Source organism: Morone saxatilis, unplaced genomic scaffold (genome assembly GCF_004916995.1).
Source record: "Morone saxatilis isolate NCDOM2014 unplaced genomic scaffold, NCSU_SB_2.0 Contig0, whole genome shotgun sequence".
NCBI lineage: Eukaryota > Metazoa > Chordata > Actinopteri > Moronidae > Morone > Morone saxatilis.
The window spans coordinates 13,568,912-13,580,684 of record NW_023339650.1 but is presented as its reverse complement, the minus strand read 5'-3'; positions in this window follow the sequence as shown (position 1 = coordinate 13,580,684).

Genomic DNA, 11,773 nt, shown 5'->3' with positions numbered 1-11,773 from the left:
AGACTAAGTAGAGACATATACTCCGCGGCATAAGGTTGCCATCAGTCACCGTAAGGTTACTACAACTTTTAATCAGTGGTCACCCCCTCCCCTAAATGTGATTTTTTTTGTCTCTCTCATTGTTCCTTTTTTGTACGCTTGTTTCTTCTTGATCATTTATCGGTCAGATTGCTCTATTATACTTTATACTCTATTACTTTTCCTTTTTGTCTTTTATGCCTTTATTGTAAGTCATTTACTACATTCAATGTAAAATATTTCAGATATGTTCAAGATGTAACATCCAAATTGAACTGAAATAAAAAAGAATGTTAAAAAAATATATACCAGTACCTCTAAAGCTCATAATTAACTTGTTTGTTTGTTTTAAATACCTTGTTTGTTTAATCAGTACATAAAAAGCTAAGCGAACCAGCCGCTGGCTCTAGCTTATTTATTTTTATATACTTTATAAACTACAATGTTTAAAAACATCTCTTTCCAAGGTAACTAAAACACAACAATTCTTATTTTCAGGTTATCGCACACTAATGAAAACATACCTATGAATATTTCTATGAACATTTATCCCAAGAGATCCTCCTAAATGTTACACACTGGACCTTTAACTGTCCAAAATCCAAAATAAATTTTTTATCATAGTCCATTCCTCTGTTGAAGCTGTTAAGTTATATGGAATGAGCATGATATGTTTACAGCCACTTTCTTTGCCGTGCACTAAAGACCATTACTTTCAATCACACCACCTTTACCTGAGGCAACCTCTTTCTGAACTGGCCCTGCTATTGCTTAATGTTTAACATAGTGGCCTCATATCAGGGAAAGTGCTGAACACACTGTTGCCAAAGAGGATTAGTGTGGGAAAAAAGTATGTAAAAGTTAAAAAGTAAACTTGCTTTATTTACTGTTCTCAGACGATTTCCACTTGACCCTGTAATTACAGAAAACAACATCATTCTGCTTGGATAAGCTGTGACACACTTTTGAAAGATGAGCGCTATTATCCGTTACAGTGGAGTTTTTATTATTTCAACTAAAAGTTTAACTAAAGTTTAACTAAATAAAACAAATAAAGCTTGTGTAAGCTGTCCATTAGATACAAAAAAGTTAAACACAAAGGTGGTTTCAGGAAATTTTTTAAATACATTATTCACACAGGCACACAGTCAACAGAGAAAATGAATTCAAACTGATTGTCTCCTGCTGTTTCTCAGTTCAAAACCTTGATTGGCTGTCAGATGTGGTTTGATTGTGCTGACAGCCAAAGACTCACTGACATCATGTGATTATGGAAGTCACAGGATTGGCTGGAGATTTGAACAGTGTGTCCCGCACAACTGTCCTACCATTGTCCTTGTTGGCCTGCCCTGCACTTGTCACAGATGAAGCCTTGATGCATTGAAAGCATGTGATTTTCTTTTGTTTTAAATTGTTTCTTCAGCCTTGCATCACGGCGCTGCCAGTCCACACTGGCGGGGAGACGATCCTGAAGTGACCATATTTTAAGGTTTATCACAAAGCATAAATAGTATCCTTTGACAAACTGTATTTTCAGAAGGACATTGTGAGTGTTAAATAAAAACCAAATACAGATTTCTCAAGCAAGAAAATCTGAAAAGAGTACTGGTTACTGTTTGTGGATGGGTGTTTTGTCGGGACTGTAAGGGTTGAATGAGTGTAGCTCAAATTGTTCACTTAGCTATTCATTCAGAATCATAGCTGAAAGAAATCCCACTTAACTGACATAAAATACAATAATGTGAGAAAAATAACCTTAATCTGCTTTTTTATCAACACACAGCATAATGGTCATCACTTGTCAAAATGCCATAAAATGTCCTCTTTAATGTGTAATAAATGCTATTAATGTAACACACTTTTGCATAATATGATATGACTTGAGCTACTAATGAATTATTATTCATTCATTCTTAAGAGTTACTTGTCATTAACCAGTATCATTAAATATATTACTCATTTAATCACTCCACCTTCAACTTATAAACTCATCATATGCTTCATGTGTTACATTATACAAGAATCCATGGCATTTATAGGTGTTGTGTGTTGCTCAACCCTCTTAGAGAAACATTTTATTACATTTGAACCTGATCTGAACTAGTTATGTTATCACTTTCTGCAGTGATCCTATATATGTACATGTTGTTATTATAGTTTTTATCGCTGATAAAGGGCAGCAGTTATTGCAGGGTTACTATTGGACAGAGGCAGGCAGCCTGTATGGCTGATCTATTATCTCTGATAAGTTGGAATAGTGATAGTGCTGGAGCATGCGTGGCTTTATCTCTGAAAAACAACACACAAGATTTCATCAGGAAAAAAATGTTCCAAACACTGTAAGATATGGCATTGTATGGTCGTTTTTAATCAAGTAATGGTATTTTCAGTCACTGATAGCAGATTTGGGGGCTTAAAATTAACACTATGTTCTGTGACATATTGCATGCAGTAGTGCAGTGTCCTCCTAGTGGTAGAATCGAGTAAAGCACAGAGGTTTTTGTTAGTTTTTACACAAGAATAACCAGCAGATGGCACCCATATAACAGTCAATAAAACATTATTTGAAACAGTATTTTCTCTCTTTGATTCTTACATGCTTTTAATATTCTTTCCATCACATGATACAGGTTTAGGCTGTAAGATCACATGTTTACACCTGTTTCAGGCAGTTTCTTAGCATTTTAGAAAATATTCTCAGTGGAGAATTAAGTCAGGTCATATACTTCCTTCTTATTGTTTCCACAATAGATGCAAGACTGTGTTGCTATGGCACCAGAAAAAAAACACATGTCCTTCAACTTTTATTTTTTCTGGGACATTTCTAAAATAAACCTAAACTTTGACAGTAATATGAATTTGTCAGTCCGCTGCAAACTTTTAAAGACTCACAGAAATCTAAGAGCTAATGACACATTTGTATGCTTGCTGCTGTACCATAAATTGGAAATTAGAGGAGCAAAGAATGTCACTTTAGGGAGATTCATTGTACAAAAGTCGTTTATTTTAAGTGGAAGCAGACATTTTCAATTTTGTGCCAAGATCTCCCCCAGCTCATTTTAAAGATTCCAACAGGTCCACCGAGGCGACAGATGAATTTGTTGATAACAGGTTGTCGGGTGGCCAGAGGGGTCAGAAAAAAGTCACTCTCTGTTCCAGAGCTACTTCCAGAGTGTATATTACCTGTGAATGAATTTTATTTGACAGGGATAATGTGTTTTAAAGGCACACTCATATACTGTTATTGTTTAACCTTTTCCTAACATATTGTTTTAACTGAGTGACCGAAGTTTTATGTTCGGTCTCACAAGTCCTATTTTAGTAGTATTTACTTACTCAATGAACTACATTGGGAAAAAAGATGTGTCCATTTTTCCTCTTGAAGCTATGCAGCCACAATTGTGCTGTTGTTTCAGGAGCAGGTAAATTGTTTTCTACTTAGTCTGTCATTATCATCCCTTTAAAGGTAATTGTTCCTCATAGATCTATTACAGTTGGCGGTTTACAGGGCACTTTTACATCATGAAACAAGCAAAATGCTAATGGGCGCCGGCTATCCAATAATTGCAGGCAATTATTACGAAAGTTCTCTTTTCATCTAATTGCAGATAATGAAATCACGAGATAGTGAAACAAGGATGATAATTTCAATGAATATACATATCAAAAACCCTACTTTGACTGTCAAGTGGGTCTGGTTGACGTCACCACACTGAGTAGGAAACCATCCCATTTCAACATGACCAGACTGTAATATTGATCAAGTGAATACACTTGTAAGCATTTAAAATGTAAGATATTTTGTACTTTTCCACCAGCTCTTACATAAATCTTACCAAAAAAAACCTCATTTATGTTTTCATGCTGGGCAAAAATGAATAATTCCATAATGGAGAGATTCACATTTTCCTTTATGTTCCATTGATAAGTCACACCATGCCACACTGCAGCAAGACTCTGAAAGGGGCACGACTTTCATCAACGCCTGAGTGCTTGTGAGTCGAGCCGAGGAGAATCTTTTTTGGTTTGTAAAGCCCTGAAGGTGGAATCTGAATCCAGCAAGTCAAGTAGAGACTCAGACGTGTTACATTTGAAACTCACTTGAGGCAACTGAATGTACATGAGGAGAAATATACCAGCCCAGTCGCAGAGGGTAGTTACATTATGTGTGTGTCTTTTATTAATAATCCAGAACAAACAGAAGGAAAAATGAGAAATGTCATCAGTGCCACATATAGAAGCACATATTATCAGAGTCCTAGAGACAGAAAAAGGCTAGAGGAAATGACTACTGCTTTAATAGATTAAAAAGGAGAAAAGATGGTTATGCTTTTTAATCAATTTAGAGGTTATTAAATGATCAGGGAAATGAAATGTGTTAAAGCATTGGAAAATTGAAAATAAAGTTGTGCCTGATTCTAATTCTCTGCTAATTATATTTAGAGCCTCTCAGTCAGAGGTTTGACAATAATACTTTGCAATTAGCCAAAATAATTCTTCCCACATTTCAAGTGTGTTGCCTCAAAGCAAACCCTGATGCTGTTTTGAGAGTTAAATGTGCATCAGTGCCAAGGAGGTCAGCTCCAGTCGGATGTAAACAGACATCCTGTGCCAAAGTTTTATGAACACTTTCGCTGAACTTCATTCAGAAGTTCATTCAGTAGTTGTATGCTATTCTAAAAGCATGTGATTGTGTTGCAATGAGACAAGGTCAGTTTGCTCAGTAGTTTATTCAGTGTTAAGCTCATAGACTGCTGACATTCACATTATATATAAAAAGCTAACATTTTTTTAATTATTTTTGTCACCATTTTTAACATAACTTAAAATAGATCATTAGAGGATGTGCGTATGTGCTTTAGAAAATGTATTTTTGGTATAAAAGTATTTTGTATGAATACACTGAGAGTTATATTTACTCTCCCTTCCTGGCTCCTGGCTCTGCTCCTCTACTCACCTGTCTGCAATAGCTCATCACCACTCCGAGTCAGCTCACCTGCCTCGCATCAGCTTGTCAGTTTGCACTACATCAACCCCAGTTCTACATCCAGCACCTGATCGTTTTGTTCAACCTCAGTGGCTACTCTCATGGCCAGCTCAGTTCATGTCTGTAGTAGTATACAGTTTCTCAGTGTTTTATGCTTTAACCTATGCTTTCCTTATCTCTCAGGATCCCTGCCTGCCTGCAGCTCTCCCCTGCCTCCTCTATCAGCCACACTGACTTTGCATCCTTTATTCCACCTACCCTGTGCTATAACCAGCCAACCTGTTTCTTCAGCCCATCTAATACAATTGTAATTATTCAATAAATCTGTTAAACTTCATCTGCCACCTGATCTCTGTGTCCTGCGTCTGGGTCCACACTTTTAACGGTCACAAAGCTGAAAACTGTTTTTTTCTGAGCTCATAAACAGTTGACTTTTTAGAGATACATGGTTCTCACAGGACAGTGACACTACAAACATATGAAGACCTTAAAGAATATGATGCATTGCTGTATAATAAACTACCCAACAGTATATAAAGTAGCTAAACTTAGCACTACCCCAAACATTTACAGCAGTAAAATGCAACATTAAGGCAGCAATAATAGTAATCCAAAACTCCGACAGGGACTATTTTTCTGCAGAATGGATGGCTTTTTTTTTTTAAACGTTTTTGTCAGTGAAATAAGTATAGCTGAGTGTTTTTCTAGCAATTACAACATTACATGTTGACATGTCTGATGTAAAAAAGGTCATTTTAGGCTGACATAAATAAACAAGTCTTCATGATAGGGTGACCTGAGCTATTTTAAAGCCCCTGCGCACTCAGAGTCCACCCACACAGGTGTTTTCACATATGTTGCCTAATTACATCTCTTCTCAAGAGGTACAGCTCCCTCACTTTCCTGTTTTGCTGTAGTGGTTAGACCTAGAGAATTTACACTGCCATCATTGTTAGTTAAGTGGTTCCCACCCCTTTTCTCTAATGTACCCTGTCTGATTTAAGTATCCCTTCATCGACTCCACCATGTCATGTTCTAAACATGTTTATTTTAATTGAGTTTATATTCAATCTTTTTATACAGTTGTACTGTAAATGTATCAGTTCAGACAAGTGTATATTTGCACTGCTGGTAACTATTTTAACAGTTTACTTATTAATTAAAGCAATTTACAGTATTTTATCTACCAACTTAGGCACTTCATGTCACAGAGAAATTGTAGAAATTGTTAGCTGAAAGTAATCAGCTAACAATTTCTACCATTTATCACTTACCTACTTAGAAAAAGACTAATAAATGCAGCTGGTTGATAATTAGCTATCTCAACCATTTATTCACTTCTCTGCTTGCTCTATGATGTTAGTTTTCCGGTGTTACAGCTGACTCACTAAGTGGATATATACACACACACATTAGCTGAGCTTCTCCCTTCAGTCTTTTCAAGTACCCTTTGGCAACTGCAGAAGTACCGCCTTGGGTACAAGTGCTTACTGGTTGGGAATCACATAGTTAATTCATAGAGTTTGGTGGCATATCATTTCCAGCATAGCGGATGCCTAATCAGCCAGAATAATGCTGCATTCATGCAATGGCGACAGAATGTGAAGAACAGGAAAATCTATATAGCCATTGCTAGCCTCTAGTCACATTATTTACATTTTTATTATGAGTCTTGATCATTTTATTTCACTGCCATTTTGTCACATTAATGATGGCTTGGTCCCATTAAGTGTCCAAGTAAGCTTTTCCAGTGAGCCAGCATGCACAATACCAGGATATCCTCTAAGTGGAATGCAGCCATCATTAATGTAATCAAATACATCTGTGATTTTACAAGACCACACAGTTCTAAGAAGAGGTCTAAACAGTAAAATCCCCAATGTGGGGGGACAAAGGTGTGTAGAGCTTTTGAATTAAATATCTTATTTAATCTGTGTTGTGTTATTAAATGTATTCTATCAAATTAGCTGATTTAGTGTTTTAGTTTTATATTTTTATTTTTTAAAGAAATATTTTAAAATTTAGTACGATCTTGGACAATAAATCTTTATTTTCCTTTAGAGGACAAGATGAGAAAAACAAAGGTGTAGACCAACAGGAGCAGTAAGACTAAAGGGAAAAAATGTGTTTAGAAAAAGAAAATCTAGACATATGTGAATATTTCCTCACACACAAGCAATAGGCACCATAGATTTTGCATTTGTATCTGAAACTCCCAAACAGCAAACCCAGGTTAAGATGTTAGAGTTCATGTGAAAGGACACTTTCCATCTTGACATTTGCACTCGTATGATTGTGTGCTCAGTATGTAGGACATCAGACTCTCTGGATGAAAACACTTCAACACATCACCTCAGCTAATAATATGAGTTTTCATTCCCATATGTTGCCCTCTGCGTCTCACATTCCCCTAAACCTCGAAAAACAAGATGCTTACAAATAAGACCTGAGAAATCAGTCTTGTCGTGTTTACAGAGGCATCAGTCATCTGGTGTTTGTTAGGGTCCCCTCAGGATAGGAGGTGTAGTCGTGTTTCCCATGGTGAGCCGGCCAACCCTGACACACACCGAACAGACACTGGCAGGTGCAGAAACGTTCTACTTTTGATCTCTCCACAGAGTGCCTTGCTATGATTATCTCAAGCTCACTGCCTTTGATTCATTTGCTGCTACACTGTGAAATCCATCTATTTTAGTCCATTTAATGCGTGGTTTTTCTTGTGTTTTCAGATGATTGTATTGGAGAGCAGACAGACACAGCATGCCAGTATTAAAGCGGAGTACACCTACACTCTTTCATGCAAAGAAATATATTGTGGGAAGGGAAAATAGCCATTCATCTACGCACTTGTGACCAATGTTGTGTTTTAGTGGGTAAATGTGAGGGTATTAAACTTCCCAAAAACAAGATTTGCTTCATTCAAAACATTTCATTTAGAGGAGATGAAAGTGAGCCAATCAAGATGTTAATGTTCTGCAATGTTCAACACTTATCGTCAAATAATATTTGTTTAAAAACCATCATAAATAATTTACTGCTATTCCTGAACCACAGAATATGTGAGACACCTAACGCCTGAAAAAAAATATAGCAATCAATATGTTTTTATTGATTGTGGTGACCAAGAGGCAGAAACAGGGGTGAAAATGTCTCCCAGTGCTCTAAGTTTAAACAAAAGAGCAGATTGTGTCTTTTTTGGCACCTGAATCTGGTGTGAAGCAAATGAACATTTGGATTATGACTTAGAATTTTGGAGATGAAGAAGCAGCCAGAACCAAACAGAGCCAAGATGGCAGAGAAGGCACTGAGCTGTTCTCTGCTTTGTGGTTTTTGTGCTGGTGGCAGTGGTGAAGGGTGTGTGTGTGTGTGTGTGTGTGTGTGTGTATGTTTTATTTTTTGTGTTTTCTGCCCCTAAGACAGAAAGCACAGAAGTCGTACTGCCATACAGATGGGATTTCTATCCTCAGTGCCTCCAGACTTTGAACACAGACCTATAGAACACCAGTTAACACTGAATAACAATTTAAAACACATCCTGACATGTTACTTTGTCAGCAAATCTAAAGCTTTATTATAATATTCTAATGCATTATAATGTATCCTGTAGGAACACTTAAACATAGACTATTTTAATTTCACTTGTACAGTCAAGAGAATAATTAAAAAAGCTTTTGTGAAAATATAATAAGCAGGGATAAAATCTAAACTATAACCAGCACTTCATCATAGATGTGAGTCTGCCGTATCATTATTATTTCCAGCTTCTGGTAAAGATCAATAATTGCCCTGCAGTTAATCACATCAAACGGCCTCATTAGAGCTGACACAGATATCGGCTTTGGTTTGGAGTGAATCTCTTTGCATCTTCAGTCTCTCTGTATTCTGAATTTTTAAGTGCTAAGGAAATATCTCCAACAAATATCTATGTTATAGCTATATATTTTATATTTTTATATCTATAAAGTTTTAATCTGTATTTTTGTTTTTGTGTACAGGTTTCAGAAAAAGAAGGAGGGATCTTTTTTGTAAATTGTTCATCTTTGGATATTTTATCTTTTCTTATGTTGCTTAGCTCACTATGCTTAGGTTATTTGCACTAAAGCAAAAAGCTTCTTCGACAGGCCAAATTAAAGACTTTTTTGAAAAAAAGAAGCAGACGAAAAACACTGTGAATCCTTGAATGCATCCTGTGAATGCAGAATGAAGAAATTGTGCTACGTTCAAGGTCTGTGATTTCTATATTTTTTTTTAACAAATTCCAATATGAAATGGTCAGACAATGCCAGATGTTAACCAGAGCACCGTGATAGTATTTCAGATTGTGCCATAAAACATTTATCTGTTTATTTCTTTATGAATGAAGTAAAATTCAATTTCTTCACAGAGGGTTTGGTTGTTTGGCAGGTATTCTGTACAAAAGGATGCATCTTTTAAAATATGACTCTCATCACTTTAAAGTTACTTCTGCTTTTTGAATTGTATCCTCCATCATCTCTGATACTTGCACTATATATATAATATGTTCCAGTTTGGGGGGAAAAACTGTTTCTAAATTCACTCCACTCTTATTTGGCCTTAAAACTTTGGCCTAATGCTGGTGCTAGATGAAAAGTACAGGGTTCAACAAAACTATTTCAGTTCCTTCTGTAGGGAACATTGTCTTTACTAAATTCCACAGCAATCCATCCAATAGTTGTTAAGATATTTCACTTAATACCACAAAATGGCAACCTCATTATGGCCCTAAAGAAAAAATCAAGGGATCCATCAATCCATTGAGAAGATGTCCAGGACCATGTATGGACTAAAGTGGTGGATTAAATGGTTGGCATTGACATTGCCATGGAGCAATATCAGTTGCATTGCTAAAAGCTCTTTTCTTACCGTTGTAAAATTTACATATGAGGGAAGCATCAATTTAAACACTGAAAGAGAAACCAAAGTTTCTTTGACCATATCATTTTTAAAGCAGCATTAATTGAGTTTTTGGCCTCTTGGGGGCAGCACAACAAGCTCTAAACACAACATATTATCACCTTTTATTTTGATATGGTGAACTATGCCTATTTACACATCTAGCTGATACAGAACAGCATTAGCATTAGCATTTTGGAGTTATGTTTGTGTTCACCTACCAAATGTCCAATATTCTCTCTCCTTTCAGTTCTGATTTTGGATTTCGTATCATGTTTGACACTGGGCAGGTAGCATAGAGTCAGTTTATTAGACTGAACCAACACAGTGAAGTTGCAGGCTGTAAAACCAAAACCACGAAAAATATGCCAAAATGCTCCAAAGAGCTGAGGGGAACTGCAGAATCCACTAATAAGTCTCTATGTCTATATGTCTACATAAATAGTACTGTTTTAGATTGATCTTCAGTCCAATAAATTACTGTATTTCAGCTGAAAGCATTTTTATTACAGTTATGCACTGAGCACTGAGAGTATGTATTAAATAGCATAAAACACTCGAATCTCATTTTGTATTTCACACATTAAAATATTTTCACATGGTAAAGACCCCATCGTAAGGTCTAAAAAAGTAATAGAAAAACAGATGAGATAGAGCATTGGACTGAAGTGGAATTTATTAGCCAGAACATGGAACACTGGGATGTTTATTAAGATTGGTGGCCACAAAGAAGGCGGCAATGTGGGAACTATTATGAATAAGTGAAGTGATCTAGTCTATCTATCAGAAATAGAATCAAAAAAGCTTCTTTCTTGACCTTCTTCCACCTGCTCTCTACAATTTTTAACATCCTGCAGTGCTCAGTGAGGAATCAAATTTGTCCTGCCACCTTTAAAGAAATATGGGTCTGTTTAAGGCTCTTAAAATCAATACTGATAAATAGGGATGAGTCCTACAATTACACAAACACAGACACACGGATGGCGGGGACTGATAATGCTGCAGACTCTGGAGACACACACATGAATCCACATATGGTGCTCTAAATTACATCGTGAATCTCAATTAAGCTACACAGCTGGGGTTTTTTAGTCATGCAGCACACTATGTTGCACTTTTTTGAACTTTTTCGGGGAAGTGTAACTGGCAGATATAGGAAGCTTAAGACACTCTGACAGTGGCACATAAACAGCAATCCTAATAAAGCTTATTTATATCCATTTAAGTATTCTGATATATGATATTTGAAGCTAGTCATGGTCATACATTTGTGAGACAATAATGAGCGTCTAGTTAATCAGTGGGCTTTATCTCATATTCACAAGTACCAGAGGCTGATACTGATACTAAAGTGCTAATGCATGCCAGGAGGCTTAGCATGTAACTCTCTGGAGTCCTTGTATGTGGCATGAACCAGTTTCACACACTGTTGTCGATACACACTAAGCAAGTATAGACTGATGGTGATGCTTTGAAGATTACCATGTGCTTGTCTATGCTTTGGTGTCTCATGCATACATTTTCTGAATTTGAATCAGAGGGCTGTGATGAAGGTTTGATTGGCCTCTGTCTGGCAGCTCCTTCCTGTCTTGATGATGACAAATGACTCTCATACATGTACGACAGTGAAACACACACACACACATACAAACTGGCCAATATAGGAAACCACATCCAGTCAACACAATACACCTGTTACTTTTAAAAATGTATTCAGTGTTTTAAACATTTTATGTATTTCTTTAAAGTTTGTATTCATTGTGATAAGGCTTTTTTGTTGTTTGCATGTTTGTATGTTTGATTTGATTCAATCAGCTTCCCTGAACAGTTATTGCCCAATCATATCTTAGCAAC